This window comes from Mustela erminea, chromosome 21 (assembly GCF_009829155.1).
Source record: "Mustela erminea isolate mMusErm1 chromosome 21, mMusErm1.Pri, whole genome shotgun sequence".
NCBI classification, from domain to species: domain Eukaryota; kingdom Metazoa; phylum Chordata; class Mammalia; order Carnivora; family Mustelidae; genus Mustela; species Mustela erminea.
Genome location: NC_045634.1, coordinates 10906337 through 10926414, shown reverse-complemented (window position 1 = coordinate 10926414; position 20078 = coordinate 10906337). Strand labels below are relative to the sequence as shown.

Sequence of the window (20078 nt, the reverse complement as noted above, 5' to 3'; positions counted from 1 at the left end):
AGTAAAGAGAAGGACAGAAGTGGAGATTAAGGGAAAGAGAGTGGTAAGAGAATTGACGGCCCGAGGGAACAGCAGTACAGCATCTACAGAAAACTCCCTTATCTACAGAGGATGCGTTCTGAGACCCCCAGTGGATGCCTGAAACCGCAGATAGTACAAAATCTTATATATACTGGTTTTTCCTATACTTACATACTTAAACGCTAAAGTTCAATTTATAAATTAGGCACAGTAAGAAATTAACAATAATAATAAAATAGAACAATTATAGCAACAGGCTGAATAAAAGTGTGTGAACATGGTCTTTCTCTCAAAATACCTTCCGCGCAGGGTACTTACCTTTCTTGCTGTGATGCTGTGAGAGGATAAAATAGCCACCTGGTAAGACAAGTGACGTGAGTGACTTGGGTGCTTGCAACATGGACACTGACTTGGGCTCTGTGACGTAGGCGCTGCGACGTGGGTGGGCATTGTGACGTGCGCGCTGTGACGTAGCATTAGGCGACCGCCCACGTTCTCTGACTTCTGATTGGTCAGAAGGAGGAGCCACTGCTTTGGGACCACAGTTGACTGTGGGTAACTGAAACCTTTGAGAGCAAAATCAAAACCGCAGGTAAGAGGGAACTGCTGCAGTTGTGTGCCTAGCATCGTACTCAGAGCCCCAGCGAAGGTGGAAGGAGTACGTAAGGCACTTCCATGCCTGATAGACGACGTTTCACCTCCTGTGGTCACCATGCGCAGGTAAGCAATGAGACCATGCCTCTGATGATTCTTGGATGTGTGTGTGTGTGTGTGTGTGTGTGTGTGTGTGTGTTATCAGTTCTGTTTTTGCCATCTCTGCAGCTTATCACATTCAGTCAAGCCACCGAACATCACTACTTTATTCACCTCCGTGTCCCCAGCATCTAGCCTGATGGGGGCTCAAATGTGTGTTGAATAATAAATTGATAAATAAAGCAACCATAAATATCCGAGTGGAGACTTGCAGCGAGCAGGCCCATACACAGAGAATTTAAAAGCGGGTCTGGGTGAAGAGGCGAGTTTCGGAGTCTGCCAGGATTTTGCAGTTTGAATTAATTTCCAGGTGTGCTGTTGGTACAGACTGAAGACAATGCCAGTACCTTTAGTCTAACTTCATTCTCCACTGCCCTTTGTGATGGTCTTCAGTGTTGTTCACCAATTATTCAAATTCTTCCCATTTGGGAATATGTCATATGACTGTTTCTAGCTGGTGAGTTTAAGTGGAAGTGACATACGTCACTTTCAAGTAGAAGAGTTTAACTGGTAAGGTAAGACCTTCCTCCAGAGCTCTGTGTTTTCTTTAGCCACAATTACTGACAGTGTTCTCCATAGCAACTAATCTATCAACCTGGGCCCCCAAGCACACACTGGAGAATAGACTGGAGGTCCCAGCTGACTTTCAGTGACATGTAAAATGAGCTAGAAGCAAACCTTTGTTGTGCTAAAGCTTTGAGATGTCCATGATGTTTTACTATAAGATAATGTAGCCTATCTTGATTGATACACTTCCCCATCTGAAATACATAAGTAGGCCTACCCCAAGTTTTCCTGTGTCTTCATCCTTGTTCTTCGTGTTCTCCCAACTGATTTATTTTTTCCTTTTTTTTCCACTTACTAAAATCCTAACCCTTCTTTAAAGATCCAAATTGAGAGAGTCCTACCTCCTTCAAAAATTTTAATGACCATTTCAGTACTCAGAGCTGGGTCCTTCCTCTGAGTTCCTGAAGTCCTGTTTATAAATGCTATTTGTTCCTTATCTATTGCTTTGCATGATAATTTTTTAAATGAGCACATATGTCCCCACTTAAATACAAAACCCTTGAAACCATCAGACATCGTGTTTATCATTCATTGAAACCCTCACATCCCTCTTAACATGAATGGATTACCCACAGAATTAATGTGTTTGTTTATCCAGTCTGCAAACAAATATTTAATAAGTGCCTACTAAGTGTGTGGAAGAGACTGTTAGTTGTTAAACCTTTTTGCTTTTCCTCCTGTGCACATAGCTAGATCACATCTCTCAGTCTCTCTTAGTTTTACATATAATCGTGTAACTGAGTTTGGGCCAATGAAGTGGGGGTAGAATGATGCTGAGTGAGTTCTCTTGACATATCAAAGTCTCTTGCCTTCACTATCTTTTTCTTTCTTTATTGATTCGGGGACATGCTTAGAACTGACATGCTAATGATAGCAGAGCCTCCATCAGCATGAGTCCCTGAATGACTGTGTTGGAAAGAGCCACCATCTGTCCCATCAATCTACTATTTGGAATTCGAGTGAAAAAAAACTTCCATTGTTGCAAACCATTGAGCATTGTGATTTTACCCGTTATAGCTGCTAGCATTATCTTAATAAAGAGATTTAAGAGTGAGGGATTGTCATTGTAACACCACGGTCAGGGTGTTCTTATTGAGAAGGTAACAACTGAGTAGACTTGTAAGAGCAGATGGTGGGAGCCATGTGGATATGTGGAGAAAGAATGGTCTACCCAGAGAAAACAATGTATGCAAATGTCCTTGTGTTTCCCCGGCAAGGTCAAAGGATAGCAGTTACCTCTGTATGACTGGAGCAAAGAATGGTGGATGAGGTAAACGAGAGGGAAGGTATTGCCAGGTGTTTGAGGGTTTGAGGGCCTTATGATACTATTCAAGGCAACAGACCTAGTCTTGTACCTCAAATGCCCATTATCTTCTTTTCCCCAAGCCCATGTTAAATTATATAACCACTCTTGAATATCTTATCCTAAAGCAACTATAATATAAATGAAATGTCCTGATTATAATCTTCCGTACCACACTTCTAAACTTCAAATTCCATCTTAATATTCCTTTGCAGGTACAGCAAAATTCATGGGCCCCATGTAAGTTCAGAAGAAAGAGTTCGTGCAGCTTGCCAATCCTTATAAATCAGGCCACAACACAACCAAATCATGACTTTTTCTACAAGAGCACAGAAGAACTTTTAATCAGTCCATACTTCATAGAAACTCATAGGATGTTAGTGATTGCTGTCAGCTACCAGTGCAATGGGAGGTCAACCTGAGATGTCTCAATATTTTATTCTGCTCTGGAATTTGTTCCAACAATTGTCTCTCCAGGTAAGCTTCAGGTCAAAATGATAACTAAATAGCTTTTCTTTCGTTCTCTAAATATAATTAAGTCATGAGTTTTGTTAGACATGGCTATTAGTTTGTTCATTTTCTCTTACCTTAAAATCTGAATAGCATTAAGTTTAAATGGTTTCTTTTACCATAGTTAGTAAATGACCAGTAGTAGAATAATGAATGAGCAAATGCCACAGAGAAAATTTATGAATGGAAAAAGTAAAATGTCTAGTGGATATGTGGAAAATATTTAATTAACCCAGAAATAAAAACTGCATGGATATACCATTTTTTGAAACTTACTGAATTGATAAAGTTTTAATAGAATAAATCATAATGATCCTTTTCTAAAAACATTGAGGAAAACTTGCTCTATCATACATTAGTGGTATGATGTAAGCTAGAAAAAAAGAGAACAATTTTGCAATATATTTTGGAATCCTTAAAAGTATAAGTATTTCCTAGCTCTGCCCATGAGAAGGTTTAAGATTAGTAATACCCTAGTAGGTGGCAACAAACACATCCTGTCCCCAGACCTTAGTTACTGAATACAATCCTCCAGTTAAAGGAATCAAGAGAAATGATTGATTATAGAGGCTGGGTATGGAAAATACAAAATAAGAACCCTGGGACACTTTGTAGTACCAGAAGGAAGGAGGGATAAACAAAAAACAGGAGCCAGACAGAGAAAGAAAAATACTCCATGGTATCACTTACATGTAGAATCTAGGGGGGAAAAAAAAGTCAAATTCATAGAAACAGAGAGTAGACTGGTGGTTGCCGGGGGCAAATAGGAAGAGGCTGGTAAAAGAGTAAACTTTCAGTTATAAGTTGAATGAAGTCTGAAGATCTAATTTATGGCATTGTGACTATAGTTGTTAATATTGAATTATATAATTGAAATTTGCTAAAAGATTAAATCTTAAGTGTCTTTACCTCTTCCTCCAAAAAAGCTAGTATGTGAGTTGATAGATGTGTTCATTAACTTGGTAGGGATCCTTTCATTATGGATATGCATATCAAATCATCATGTGGTACATGTTAAATATATTACAATTTTACCAGTGAATTATACCTCCGTAAAGCTGGAAAAACAGAGAAGCCCCTCTGAAAGAGTTGGCCAAAGCTAAAATACTATGAGGGAGAAATAAATAAATGTTGTATTGAATTATAACCCAAAGAATAAAACAAATGTCCATGAATCCATACTGATGTAAATCAATCAGTCAATCAATCAATCAATGGCAGAGAGGAAATCTTTCTTACAGAACAACTCCAAAGAATTTATGGAGATACTATCTCCTTTGAGAGGTAGAGCTTAATGTCCCTTCCCTTGAGTGCTTGACTGGACTGTGTGATTTGCTTGCAAAAAAGGAAAAATAGTAACTTTACAGTGGAGACATCTGGCAGACACCTTTAACCAAGTGGTCAAGGTTAACATCACCAGTAATAAATCATGATGATATCACATATCCTTTGATAGGATGCAATGAGAAGGGTACCTCACCTCTCTGGTATTGTTCCCCAATCTAATAATCATGACGAAACCCCAAATGAGGGACATTCAACAAAATATTTCACAAATACCCTTCAAAAATACCAACGTCTAGGGGGCTCCTGGGTGACTCAGTCATTAAGCTTCTGCCTTCTGCTCAGGTCATGATCCCAGGGTCCTGGGATTCAGTCCCACATGGGCTCCCTGCTCAGCAGGGAGTCTGCTTCTTCCTCTCCCATTCTCCATGCTTGTGTTCCCTCTCTCACTGTCTCTCTCTCTCTCTGTCAAATAAATAAATAAAATCTTAAAAAAAAAAAATACCAAGGTCTTGTAAAACAACGAAAGCCTAAATGTCTCAGAACTGAGGAGACAAAGCAGACATGATGACTAAACGTAATATAGGATCTTGTACTGGATCCTGGAGTAGAAAAGGGCTTTATTGGAAGAACAGATGCAACCTAAATAAAGCATAAGGTTTAGTGAAAATAATAATAATAATAACAATAAACCAAAACACAAAAAAATCCTTTGAGCAAACATGAGCACTCCTAGGTATTTATGCTGTGCAAACAATTACTGTTATGTGTCAGTGGCTCCCAAAGTTTAGCCTACAACAGAATCATCTGGAAGGACAGTTCTAACCAGACTGCTGGGCCCCTCTCCCAGAAACCTACTCAGGTCTGGAGGGTGGAGGGAGGTAAGAGTGCTGGTCTCGCAACTCATTCCCAGGTGCCGCTGCTGCCCTGGCCTGGAAACCACACACTGACAACGCTGACATCGGCAGATGCTGCCTACGAGGATGTTGACTGTAATGATCTCTTGAATTATATAATTTTTGTTTTATTATCTTTTCATTAATGTCTTCACATCTTTTTTTTTTTTAAAGATTTTTTATTTATTTATTTGACAGACAGAGATCATAAGTAGGCAGAGAGGCAGACAGAGAGAGAGGAGGAAGCAGGCTCCCCGCTGAGCAGAGAGTCCGATGTGGGGCTCCATCCTAGGACCCTGGGATCATGACCTGAGCTGAAGGCAGAGGCTTTAACCCACTGAGCCACCCAGGTGCCCCTGTCTTCACATCTTTAAGAATGTTCTCAGAGGTTTCAAACGTTTCCATAATAGGTATGTGTTGCTTTTGTAATAAGAGAAAAATGTAGTTTTAAGTTAAAAATGTAGCTCTTTTTCACATGAGAGTCTTAGACCTGAAGTGGGATTTTTGCATTCTTGAGGGCAGATTGATGCACAAGAAATGCTATTGGTGGCTGCTTTAAAAATATTAATATTCAATTTATTAAAGTGAAAAATTGAAAAACTTAGTTTTCCCTTAAGCTTTCAAGTTTGACCTAAAAATAGTATTATTGTAGTTATAAATGTAGTAACATTTAACAATCACTTCCAAGAAAATTTGATTAATACTTTTACATTCTCCTAAATATTCTGTCCCATTTACAAACTTGGCTAAACTCTCCTAAAATGTTTTAAACTTCATTTATAAATGTAAAATAATAGATTCTATTTTTATATATTTTAAATAAATGTTCAGCAAGCAAAATTTTCTCAAATACTTTGATGTTGTAATGTAATTCTATTTAATTAAACCTTAAAAATATAGAGAATCTAAGTTCTTTAAAAATGTTCTAATATTATTTACAAACTTAGCCAAAAACTCATACTGTTCAACTTAAAATTCCAAGTCTAAAATCAACAACTCAGTTTTATGTCTTACATTTTACTTGTAAGACTAATCTTTCAGAATTTCAAACTGTCAAATTTTTAAAAATATGACAATTATTTTAAATGCCAAAACCCAAGATTATTCCTAACCCTAAAAACCAAAAATAAATGATCAGTTCTCTGGGTCTAATTTACTTCTTCCTGTAAGTACTGTTCTGGGTTGAGTTTATATATTGATGTTATAACCTGCAATACTTCAGAATGTGACCTCATTTGGAGATACAGTCTTTACAGCGGTGACTAAGTTAAAATGGGTCTGGGGTGGGTAATGATACCGTAAGAAGGCAGAGAGGAGACCACCTTGACTGTTTCAGAACTTAGAGAGAGCTGATAAACTGAAAGCTAATAACTGAAAGGAAAATAGTATAAGGAGGTAAAAATAACTGAACTCACTGGAAAAAGAGACTGTTAATAGGGAAACACTCTAGAGTGTACATTTGTCCCTGCTCACCATTAGAAACACATTCGCTTGGGATAAGTGATAGCGTCTAGCAGAGCCCGCTGTTAACCCATTCATAATCCTTGTGTAAGATAGACAAGACACTTAGCTTCTGTGATCTTCAGCTGCCATATTTATAAAATGAAGACAATAGTTGTAGCAAACACTGTGCATCTTTGCACCTCACCCCCATATTTTTGGGGAGCTTACTATTCCCTAGGACTTCAGAAGGCAAGCACCTTCAGCTTCCTGCCTGAGGCTTTCTGGTACCACCCAACTATTAAGAGCCAGGGAGTAAGACTTTCAGGAACAACTTTCGGCTATTAACTAGGGGAGGGTAAGTAGGTAGATAACCCTGCTAACTCATCCCAACTCAGATGTGCTCCACTTAGTCACCCCAAAACTCCCATGGATTGGATCCCAGTTTCCCCCAGTGGTAATTTGCTCATCAACATGCCTTTTATTGGCTTTACTTCCCCACTTCCCTAAGGATCCTGCCAAGATATACCTCTCAAAGAAACTGTGCACTCAAATTCTTGATATGAGGTCTATATCTGAGAAACCCAATCTAAGACAGTAAAGTACAATTTACAAGATTATGTCAGAAGAGAGAAAACTAAGCTCGGATATTCTGGGGGAAGTTGAGAAGGCAATCTTCTGTTGTGCAGTGGAAAGAACAGTGAACTTGGAGTCAGAAAACTTGGATGGTCACCCTGGCTCTATCCCATATTAAATGGTAAATTTTGAAAAATGGAGATAATAAGTGATAATAAAATGAGATAATCGATGCCAAAATGTCTAGTACTTAGTAGGTACTCAGGAAGTATTACTCCTCCTTCTCTTTGTTCTTATCTTCGCATTACTAATACAGAGTTGGAAAGCCAGTTAGATGTCATCGATAAAAGCTTTGTGTCAGACTGGCTTAAATCTGATTCCAGTGAGCATATGATCTTGGGCCAGGTACTCAATTAGAAATAGTAGGTTTTTCTCTCTTCCACAACTAGGAATATAAGGCCTTTGTCTTAAAAAGATGGAGAGGACGTAACCTCATTAACAGATGCCCTAAATGTTTATGATGTAATCAGAACTACAGTTTGGAATTAAAATATTATATAACACGACTTCCACTCATCTCCAATTTAAAGCTACTTTAAAATTGTGCAAAATGTAAAGTATTGGAACATAAATCCATTGCAATCTAGTTAGTGTGAATTTGAATGTTAGCTGCTGTCAGTCATTCTTTTGAAATGGATTTGTCAAGACTTGTATCTCAGTGGTCAATCAACTATACCTCATAATGTTGAATTGGCCATAGCCATATTGTGGATGCAAGCATTCACACATGTACTTGTTTACCGATTTAACATGTATGACAGTTTCTCAGACAGGTTTTGTTGGTCACTTTAGCCCCAAAGATTTAAAGAACTTTGCCCAATTAACCAGAACTTAATTATATTCTTTACTTATCTCCACTGGAGTTAGAATTATTATTATTTATTTATTTATTTTTTTACTGAATTATTTCAGGATATTCTTTTTTTTTTTTTTTAATCACTCGGTGCTCATTATAATAAGTGCTGTCCTTAAAACCCCATCACCTATTTCATCCTTCCCTCCCACTCCTGTCCCCTCTGGTAACTGTCAGTTCAGTAGAATTATTATTAATGCTGAGTTTTAAAATAGTCCATTCACTGAGATAAGCAGTGTGTTCATAATAAAGAAACATCATTTATTTTACCTATTTAAGCCAATTTTAATATGGATCTAGAATTTGAAGGCTTAACTTTGTTTGCTATACTCTTCATTAAAAGGTGGGCTTTGAGAGCATCAAAACCTTAATGTGACAGTCATCTCTATGGATTCAACATTAAGGCATCACCTGTCCGTGGAGAATGAAAATAACTAAATAGGAGACGTTTATGAAAGAGCACTTACTCTATGTCATTGTACTAAGTACTTTATGTAGAGTATACCATTGTAGTCTCATTAGCAACATATAGTTTGAGTTTGTCCCCTTTTACGGTTGAGGAAACTGAGCCTTAGAGAAGAGAAATAGTTTGATGATGGCCTTGAACTAGTATGTGTTTGGATGGGGATTTGAACTTGGTGCCTGACTTCAAAAAGTGTGCACTTAACTAATAGTCTGTAATGATTCATGACTACACAAAATTTTACCTGAAATTGCAAGGGTTTCACAGTCTTCTAATGTTTCATCTGAGTTCCTGAACTCTGGGTTAAGGACTCTTTATTATGGTTTCTGCCACCTAACAGCCTCCAGCTTCTTACCTTCCCCAGAGTTTTATCCTTTCATTAAAAATCGCTGTTCCCTTTCATCAACAAATCTGAGATGGACTTGTTCATTTTGACAAAAAAGATTCTGAATAAGGGCCTAGTCTCCTTTCCACCTTCATTCCCTTATGGTCCTTCTTTTCCACTTCATACCTGCATAATCAACCAAACCAAGCTTCATATCATCCCCCCTGTGTTCGTTTCCTAATGTTGTCTTTTAAAAAGTACCACAAACCAGGCAACAAAAAGCAGAAATGTATTGTCTCACAGTTCTGCAGGCTGGAAGTCTGAGGCCCAGGTGCTAGCAACGGGGTCACAACTCTGAGGGCCGTGAGAGAGAATCTGACCCAGTCCACTCCTCAAGCTTCTGTGGTTGCTGGCAATCCTGGGTGTGCCTTCGCTTCTGCTGCATCTCCCTGAAACCTGTCTTCATCCCCACAGTGTTCCCCTGTGTGATTGTTCTGTCCAAATTTCCCCACTATAGAATGTGTACCCTAAATCAGCTAATTATATCTGCAATGACCCTCTTTTCAGTTACGGTCACTTTCCGTGGTACTGAGGTTAGGACTTCAACATATAAATTTAGGGGGGGATACAGTTCAACTTATAATACCTCCCAATATGCCAAGTGCTTCTGTGCTTCCAATCCCAGAGAAAGCTGTTCTAGACTCTTCTTCCCCTAATTCTTTATAGTGAATTCTCAGCCATTAAGCCATCTCGTAAATTCGTTTATTAAGTTTAACTCCCCCGCATAGTTGGTTGTCCTCAAACCTAGAGGATGTTCTTCCTGATGTGTGTAGCCCCTCCATGTGGGGGTTGTTATCTATCTGTCTCTTTGGGAACAGTAAGTGCTTCAAGGGCTGTATTAATTTACTTTGTCTCTCCAGTGCTATGATGGTTAAGTGTGGAAAAGCCGTTGTTAACTGAGCGAGGAAGGCTAGCATTCTCCTATACTCTGTTAAGTCTTCCTAATTTTCCAGCAAGAAAGAGCTTTACAGAGGCTATGTTAATCTTGCAAAACGAGGCTTTACATTTAAGGATTTTTCTATTAAAAACTTTTTTTCTTTATAAAATAAAGAGCTAATATAATTTCACTGCTAGAACTGGTTGATGGCACTTCTTATGTTCCGTGTCTAAAATTAACCAAGTATGGGCTTTGTGCTGTTTCATCCTTTCTAGCTAGTGTTTTACCATTCCAAAGGTCAACTAGGTGCTTGTGCCACAATCTGAAGGCTCCTGCACGCTCTTGACACTTTCCAGACAGGCTTGGAATCAGGCGTGCCAAGTTGTGGATTTTCCTTGTAATTTTCCTAAGGCCTGCCACTCCATAAATGTGCCCTGCTTGTTGTGTTTCCGCAAACCCACACCGATTGGAATTTGAAGGCAAACCTAGCTGAGTACCTCTTCAGGGGTGAAGCTGTGATGATAAATACGTAAGAGTCCACTGAGCAGAATCTCTGGTGGAAATGCATGGGCCAATGCAATTCTGGTATCTCTCAGTCCTGCTAGGATCCAAGCCACTTAGCGGTCACAAATGACTTCACCGTAATGCAGTCGGCATTCCCAGAGCAGTACATTTCCGCTCCTGTCAAGGAATGTGGTGTGCAGGATAAATTAGTAGCTACAAGGCAGAGAACAGAAATAGCTCTTCAAACCCTTCCGTTAAGCACCTGTTTAGACCCTTTACCTTGCCTGTCTCTGTCACCCGCCGCTGTTTTATTTGCTGACTTAAATACCAATGATTTGCATTCACAGAGTAAGAACCCAGAATTACTTCACAAATATTCTCATTAAAACTTAGACTGCTGTTGTGGAATAAATACATGGCTAATTTCATTTTATTCATTTTTGGGGGTGGGATCATGAGTCCTTGAATTTGATTTACCTAGAAAATGCAGTGGTTTAATAATACACAAGATCAATAAAATGAATACAAAGTAATGCAGTTTATTTTCTTAGTAAAAATTGTAGGAGTTCTATATAACTTTCTAAAATATAAGTTAAATACCTTATTCAAATGTTGCTGCCACTTTCAGAACTGAGATTTGGACAGCCTCAGTGGTAGAAAAAAAAAATTTTTGATTTATAAGTTTCTTTTCAGAAATAGCCAAAAAACTTCCAGATCACATCTAGCAAGTGCAATGGAAGAAAACCCCTGCCCAACAGAAGCTGGAGTAAAAAATAAAAAGATGATTTATTTTCATGTGTGCCTTCTAATTTGACTTTCTGAAAATTTCCATATTTCCAAAAATGTTTTCAAATATAGCATCAATGAAAAAAGTATACAGCTTCTTAAGCATTACGTGTGTTAAGTCAGTATTCGAATATGTAGGTGTGGGTCTATTTTCATCTCTCCCACCCAGTTTATTGACATGAAGATGACATATAACCTTGTGTAAGTTTAAGGAGTACAGGTGGTAATTTGATATACATATATATTATGCAATGATTAGCATAATAAGGCTAGTTAACACATCCATCATTTATCATCCATCACATAGCTACCATTTCTTTGTAGTAAAAAATTTAATATCTGCATTTTTCAAGTATATAATACAATACTATTTACTATAGTCACACACTGTACATAATCCCCAGAACTTATCATTGGAGTCATAGACCCTTTGACCAACATCTCTGCCTCACCTCTCAGCCCCTGGCAACCACCATCCTACTGTTAGTTTCTGAGTTTAGCTTTTTTTTGAGAGTCCACATATAAGTGAGATAATACACTATTTGTCTTTCTCTGTCTGACTTATTTTACTTAGAAATATCCTTAAGGTCCATCCATGTTGTTGCATATGGCAAGATTTCCTTCCTTTTCTAATGGGTGAATGACATTCCGCATGTATCTATACCCTACTTTCTTTGTCCGTTCATCTGTTGGTAGGCACTCAGGTTGTTTCCATGTGTTGGTTACTGTGAATAATATTGCAGTGAACACACACGTGCAGATATCTCTTCAAGACAGTGATTGTATTTCCTTCAGATGCCGGGTATGTTTTCTTTTAACACCCCCAGCCTTTGACGTCCACCTCGCGCTGCTGTCCCCAATGATTTTGTCCCGACACTTCCTGTACCCGTGAAAGGCTTTGTATATCCATCTGAGTGTTCCATGCTTTGAGAAGACAGAACAACTTCTGTTTAATTTAATTAACTACTTATTTCTTGTATCACACTTTGGCGTGGTTATCTGTCACGGACTTGGAGGCCGATCAAGGACTGGGCCCCCCAAGCAGATGTCCAAAATGCCAATCTGTGTGGAGCAGCAGACATTCCTGGAGAGACTGAATGTTTCTGAAAATGAGAGGAGATTGGGAAAATTGTAATGATCCAAATTCGTCTTCATAGTCTACTAATAATAGCAAATGCTCGTTTGCAGCTCAGTCTGTGCTGGCACTGTTCTAAGTGTATTAAGTGTGTTAACTTCTCTAAATCTCACAGGAACCCTATGATGTAGTTAGTATTATTATTCCTGTTTTACAGATTTGGAAACTGAGGCACAGAGAGATTAAATAGTTGTCCAAAGTCACACAGCTAGGAAGTAGCAGAGCCTTTACCTCATATAGAAAAATTGTAGAAGCTAGATGATACCTACTTTTCTAAGAAGTTCAAAAACCTTTTAGGAGGGATGCCTGGGTGGCTTAGTCGGTTAGGCTGCTGCCTTTGGCTCAGGTTGTGATCCCGGGATCCTGGGATTGAGTCCTGCATCAGACTTCTTGCTCAGTGGGGAGCCTGCTTCTCTCTATGCCTCCGCCTGCCACTCTGCCTGCTTGTTCTCTCTCTCTTTGACAAATTAAAATAAATAAATAAAATATTATTGGGGGGAAAAACGCCTTTTAGGAAAAGGGAGTGAGACCCCCACTAGGGTCATTGTTCAGAAACATAGATGTTCATTTAGGCTCTTACTAGGAAGGGTCAGCCCAGAGCAAGGTATAGGGACTTTTGTTTGGGTGAGGGTGTGCGTAAGTGTCTGGGGCCAGAAATGACTGTGCAGAACAAGGGAGAGAGTCTGAGCACAGCGGCCTGCTACTAGAGTCCTCCTCTGTCCTTCCCCCAGGCTACTCTCAACCTCTCCTCCAATTAAATGTGAACAAATGATCCAAGAGTACAGGTTTGAAGGGGCAAGTGGATTAGCCTGCTTGGGATGTTAAATTATTAGCCTGCATGAGGGGCCTATACATCTTTGTCAGAGGTTGCTCAGATTGAGTGTACTTTAATGGAACAGGGCTCCCGAAGTAATTTAAAGAGAGAAAGAAGATGGGCAGAAGGCTCAGAGCAAAGTGACGCAGGGGCTAGCATCATGTTCTGATCAGAGGATGGGCCTGTCTCCCTGATCCGTGAGAGCTCCTGCCAGGAGGCTGTGTAGTGACTTGGTCTGCTTGTGTTTGTCCCATTGGGAAAGGACCACGGTTGTTGCTGTATTGTCTTATGTCGCCGGAATTGTTGATGAAGCAGTGAGATTGTTTTCCTCTTTCAATGAAATTTAAGTTGTTCCCAACAACATTCTCACAGAAGTTTCTATACTTGTAGCTAAGCCATCATTAGGCAAGAAAACTCAGGAACAGAATTTTATGTTGGGAAGATGCATTGAGAAACTTGACTCATGTGGAGTCTATGAACAGATTTTTAGACGCACCATCAGAAAACATGCTACAATTAGGTTATCTGCCTTCAACCTCTGTTCCTTCCAATATGTCCTGCTTTTTGCATAAAGAGCTGTTCCTTAAAGTTCTGTTTCTGTTTTGAAAGGGATCATGAATATCACTTGACTATGTAATATACCCTATGGTATGTATTTCCAAACTGCCATCAAATGTACTACCCTTTCATCTTCATTCCCCAAAAGCTTAAATTTGATACCTAACCAGACAAATGTTTGTTGGTCCCATCAGGGCCAAGTTATACATAGATGAGGTTACCAATTAGGTAGTATGATTTTAGGCGGGGCCAGTAAGCATTGTAGTCTGCAGATATTTCTCTCATCCACTTGCAAGCAGCCTGCTCTGTCATTGAGCATTTCTTTACTCAGGTTCAGATTTTGATGTTGTGAAGAGCTGCTCCTTCTCTAAGAGATATACATTTCCAACTGTTAACAGTTTCATTTCAGTGTGAAGGATTTTTCTGAGACTAGGTATAATACATAGATCAAGGTTCAGAGAACATGAGAAGCCCAAAGTGAAGCCATCACTGTACATAGGGCACTGGGAGTGTATGTGTGTTTCAGATAGTCTAAAACAAAACCAAACCAACCTATCTTCCAAATCTAAGGATGGTTGGTTTTAGTAAACTAATTCATGAAAACCAAGAATCCAGGGGGACAGTCTGTAAGCCAGATTACTCTTTTTTTTTTATGTTCAGAGGGAGGAGTATTCGGCCAGAGATCTGTGATCTGTTATCTGTGTGAGTCTAGTAACTCGACAGCCTGGATGTTGAAGGATTATACTGAATTTCAAATATTTGGTCACATTTTCCCTACATATCTATAAACTACAGTTGTCCAGATGTCCAGATTGTTGGGATACAATATATGGGGAAATGCCAACCCTACACTTAGAATAACCCTTTTAGTTAGATCATCTACCAAGGAAGGCACATTATGTGCAGAGGTTTGCCTGGTGATCCTAGAGTCAGAGAAAAAGAAATATACTCTACTCAGGTGTAGAGAATCTGCCATCTTTTTCTTCTATACTTCTTATCCTAGAGAAGAGTTCTATGAACCTTGTATCATGCTGTTTTTTTAAATCAAATTCTTTCGTCCTTGACCTTTGCCTGAGATCAGGTTCCAGAAAGCTCTGATAGTCATTCTCATTCTGTGATCAATCTTATTTCAATCGAATACAATCTCTCTTTCCTGTTTCTTGGCTAGTTTCACTCATCTATAATTCACAGTAGGTAATGACATTTTACATTCATAGATGCAGGTGTGCAAAAATGTGATTTTTTTTTTTTTAAACTGAACTTAATGTAGCTTGTAAGTACTGATTTCCATTAGGTAGGCAAAAACTTCATCATATCTATTCAAAGTCATTATTTCACTTCTAGTTAAAAACTATATCTTTCTGTGTCTGTTGACTCAATCCTGAAATTTCTCTGTTTTGCTGCCTTTTTCTGACGTTATGTGAATATCAAGATGGGTGACTTTTTCTGACTTACTGGCCTGGGATCAGAGGAGTGCTGTGTGGCCCACCTGCTACACGCTGTCTTCTTTGACCATCACTGAGGTGTAGTGTGTCTCATGCGGTTCTGGTAATCCATTTCAGGTCCTGCCACACCTGCTGTAGTTATCTGAGACCCTGGCCTGGACCTCAGAGGACATTCTGCATTACCTCAACCCAAGAGAAAAGATAATTATCACTTTGGTGCTCCTCTTTGCCGGGTAAGGAATTCTTAACACCACTGATTTTTATCCCCAAACGGGGGTGTTCACATCAGTCCTCTGATTCCCAGATACCTCCCTCAGCTTCCACTGGAATCGAAGCTCTTTGAGGCCTTTAGTTCCTCAGGCTACACCTTCACAGGCCAGACTATGTGTTTTCTCTCCTAAGACCTAGGAATTCTACCAATGTTTATATAATCCATCTTTAACTGTGGATTCATTCTAAGGTACCAATCAATTATTCCTGACCCCCTGATTCTTCCTTCCTACTTTGGATGAACCTCTATACCTTGGAGGTAGGAAACTGCTCTTTGATCATTACTCGAAATTCCTTTCTCTGTGGTTCCTGACATAAAGGGTCTGCTATGCATCCTTCTTGGCTATTAGCCCTTTGGAGATTAATCAACTTCTATCAAAAATTCCAGCTCCTACAGTTGGAGGACTTGCATTGAGGGCTACTATTTCAGCTATTTTCAAAAATATCTGATTTTATATTGGAAATTAAGTAATAACTTCCTTGTTTCAGTCTATTTCTGATCTCCCCTGAGGGTGGTGCATATGGAGGAGTGTTTTGGTTTTCTTGGGGCTGCTGTCAATAGGCTAAACTTCCTCACCTTCAAATCTTTCTTTCAGGGTCATTTCCATGAAAGTCATCACAAAATAAATCATCTTGTCATCTGTTCGTTTTTTTTTTTTAAAAACATGCATTGCTTGTTGCATTTATTAATTTGTCAAGTTCACTTAATTTAAGGACTGTAGCCCTGTGAAAGGCAAAAGGCACTAGATGATTAGGAGATGGTTTTATTCAGGCTGTTTATCACACTAGGGAGACCATTCACTAATAAAGACTGTCTCAAAGAAGAGGGAGAAAAGCTGGGGTTTACAGAGGCAGGTAAACAAGAGTCACTAGGAAGGAGGGACAGTGAGGCTTACAGGATTAGAGAAGAGGGTGGACTGAGGTTTGTTATCAGCGCCCCTTTTTGTTCAAGAAGACTATCATTCTTTCGGATTACTCAGTTAAGAAAAAAAAAAAAGACTGTACAATAATCTTGTGGTAAGGCAGACAAATGTCCACATAAGCTCTTTTTTGAAAATCTGTGAATAAACCCATCCACCCTTAGCTAGCTTTGACTACAGTGAATAAAATTTCCTTTCCACGAGTGTTCTACATCCATTCTGGTTTTATCCTACAAGACAATACCCAGTCATTTTACCTTAGAATGAAATCACTCTCTTTTTCCTTAACAGAAACATGCCCCCGCACACTTTGCACAGGAGGTTGTACCATCCTGCTGTTCCCACTCCTGTTAGAGTCTCGCTCACATATTATTTAACCTCCATAACTTCTATTTCACAGAGAAAACTAGGAGGCAGGTAGCTGTGAACTGTCTGTCACACGCCAATACTTTTCAGCCGATGAGCTGAGCTCATGAATATACATCCCACAGCTTCTCACAGCCACACACATCCTTATAATACAACTTCTCAAAGTGGTAAAAATGAACATGTACAGTCCCTCTGTAACACACGAAATAAAACGCCAAAAGTACAAAGCTTAAAATTATGCTTATATATTAATGTTTCAGTGTTCCATCTTACCTTGAAATGATCTTGGCATTCAATTAATACCTATTATTTCACTCAATTTAGTATAAATCTAAGGTTTTAAGTTTCCTAGAGATCTTAGAAATTATCTTCCCACTGATATACTATAAAACCTAATTACCGTTAGTTTGTTATTATAATGACTTTATTTGGTTGAACACAAGTTTACATTTTTCATATATTGAACATTAACAATCTTAAACATTACTGATACTGCCTTAATCAATCAGTAAGACTTTGTGAGTCCATGCAGAACATTTCCAAGTAGAACAAAAATCTATGTATATATTATTCTTAACTGTAATCAGAGAAGACATGGTTGTTTTTATTAAACGAAAAGTGTTAAACGGGTCTTGTTTGCCAGAGCTTTATATAAATTATGTGAACTTAGATTCATAAAGCATATCCAAGTTGCTTTCTATAAAGATAATTTTTAAGTCTAGCACAGTCAAGTATCGGAGATTCAATTTCCTTAATTTCTGGGAATATTAGGACTATTCAATTTACATAAGTATTAACTTATTGCTAAGCCTTCAGAACAGCACTCCTTTAAGAAATTTTATAATTGGATTTATTAATATCATCTTTAGGTAGAGAAGTATTACAGAAAACACAATGAGAAGCAAAAGCCTTTCTGAATTACAGATGCATAATCACGCAGGCATAGAGATTCTTATAGCTTCAATTCTAAAATTTCAGCCATGAGTCAAGCACATGCACATGATTACAAAACTCATTGGTTCATATCAAAGAGCTGTTTTCTTCACAGTGGGTATGAATCTTTAATTCATTTGCGTTCTATATGTATAGGTATACAAACAAACAGAAGAGGCTAACAAACCAGATTATTATTGTTGCTCACCCCAGAGAGAGATCTCTATTAACCATTGATCTGTTTATAGAGATCACCAAATGGTCAAAACATGGAACTGAAGAAGCCAGAACCAGAAATCAACTGAATACTCAAAAGGAATCTAAGTGAAATCCTTGGCATACTGCCAATGGACAGGAACGCAGAGCAAGGCATGAGGAGTCAGACTCACTGTCCTCTTGTCCTGAGTGGAGCGAATGGGGATATGAAAACAGGGGCAAGACTGTACAAGGTCATTGTCCAGGGGCAAGATTGTTCAAGGTCACCCAAGTTTGGGTGTCCAAGGCACCCAAACTGTAAAAGACAAATGTACTATAAATTAAGGAGATGATTTTTTTTCCAAGCTATTGCAATAGAGGTAACTGTCTTTAATGTTGAACATCTTGAAGATGAAAATCTGTGAGAAAATGTGAGGTTTTATAGTGGCAAATAAATGAAGGAGTCAGCAGGAAAGATGGACAGTAAGTCTTTTTTTTTTTTTTTTTAAACTACCAAGATTCTGATTTGCCAGATCTGAGATGGGGCACAAGAATCCGCATATTTTTAAAGATTTTATTTATTTGACAGACAGAGATCACAAGTAGGCAGAGAGGCAGGCAGAGAGAGAGAGAGGGAAGCAGGCTCCCTGCTGAGCAGAGAGCCCGATGCTGGGCTCAATCCCAGGACCCTGAGATCATGACCTGAGCTGAAGGCAGAGGCTTAACCCACTGAGCCACCCAGGCGCCCCTAAGGCTTAACAGGATTCACAAGTCAGGACATTCTTATCTTGGAATATTCAAAGGCAACATGGTCCTTTGTGATTAGCTATTTCCCAGAATATAAAGGAATGGGGAGATTTCTTGACTGTCAAAACCCAGGGGTCAGATAAAGTTCAATATTATCACCACCTCATCTTCTAGTAGATCTAACTGGTATGGAGGTGTAGGGGTTAGGATAGGTATGAGGGGGCAGAGTTGTATGATTTAGAAACATTACTAGAGTGATTTTGATTACCATACCTCTCAATGAAAATTTCTTATCCTATAATTTCCCTTGGGTCAGAAGTATGCGGTCATATCCCTTTGTGACATTGGGGAAGTTGCTGAATTTCCCTCAACATCTCTCTCCTAGTCAGCAAAAATAGGAGGTTGTGAACAAGTACAGTGATATTCATTGTATATTTATCCATAAGAATTAAAAGGTTGAAAACAACCTAAATGTATGTCTGTTGAGGGAATGAATAAATGTTTTATATTCACACAATGGGATACAGTGTGGCAGTTTAAATATATTAATTTGATTTACATACATCATCACAAATAGACCTTAAATTTATTATGTTAAATAAAGAAAGAAAAGTAGAAAAGTATTAATACCCACCCAGCAGCATATTACTTATATAAATTTAAACTCACAATTCAGAAATAATACTATATATAGTGAATGTGTATATGTGTATATATATATCTGTGTGTGTATCTGTACATACACACACACACATACACACACACACACATATATGAGAAAGCAATTTAAAATAGATGAGAGCTGAGCTAACCACTCCTAGCCACCAGCCATAGATGACAAAAGAGCACATCTGAATTGAGACAGGCTATAAGTATAAACTGCACAGTGGTTTTGAAGATTTATGATTTAAAAAGGGAGTGAAAAATAGCACATAAACATTGTTTTATGTTGGTTTCCTATTGAGATATTTGGGATATATTAAGTAATAATTTAAACTATATTATTAAAATTAATTCCACTTCGTGTGTGTGAGGGAGTTCGGTTTCTTTTCTTTTTAAAATGTGGCTTACAGACATTTAAAATTATGCATTTGGTTCACATTATATTTCTAGTGGACAGCACTGGACTAGAAATTTACATCTCAAACCCAGCACACTGGTTACGCTCAGGAGAAGGGGAAACAAGTAGCACTCGGGAGGATATTTAACAGGGTCTTTCTTTCAGTAAGGTTTAATTGTATTAAAGATAAGTAGCGTAGAAGTAAATATGAAAAAAGTATTGCTAATTCTGTAGTATGAGAGGTGATTGCTATTCATGTCATTTTGTCTATGATGTCTTTTTAATTTCTAAAAAGAAAAAATAAAATAGTTGGTCTAAGTCTCCAAAAACTGACATAGCTCCCACTTCCATGTT

The 20078-nt window shown here is 38.4% G+C and overlaps 1 long non-coding RNA gene across 1 annotated transcript; it reads left to right on the top strand.

Annotated features, from left to right (window-relative positions):
• The first annotated feature begins 551 nt into the window (after positions 1-551).
• On the top strand, positions 552-19908 carry LOC116582003. The gene is made up of 4 exons (XR_004282340.1): positions 552-741; positions 2860-3121; positions 15348-15463; positions 19778-19908. It is a non-coding gene; the product is annotated as an uncharacterized LOC116582003 (long non-coding RNA).
• Positions 19909-20078: the final 170 nt, after the last annotated feature.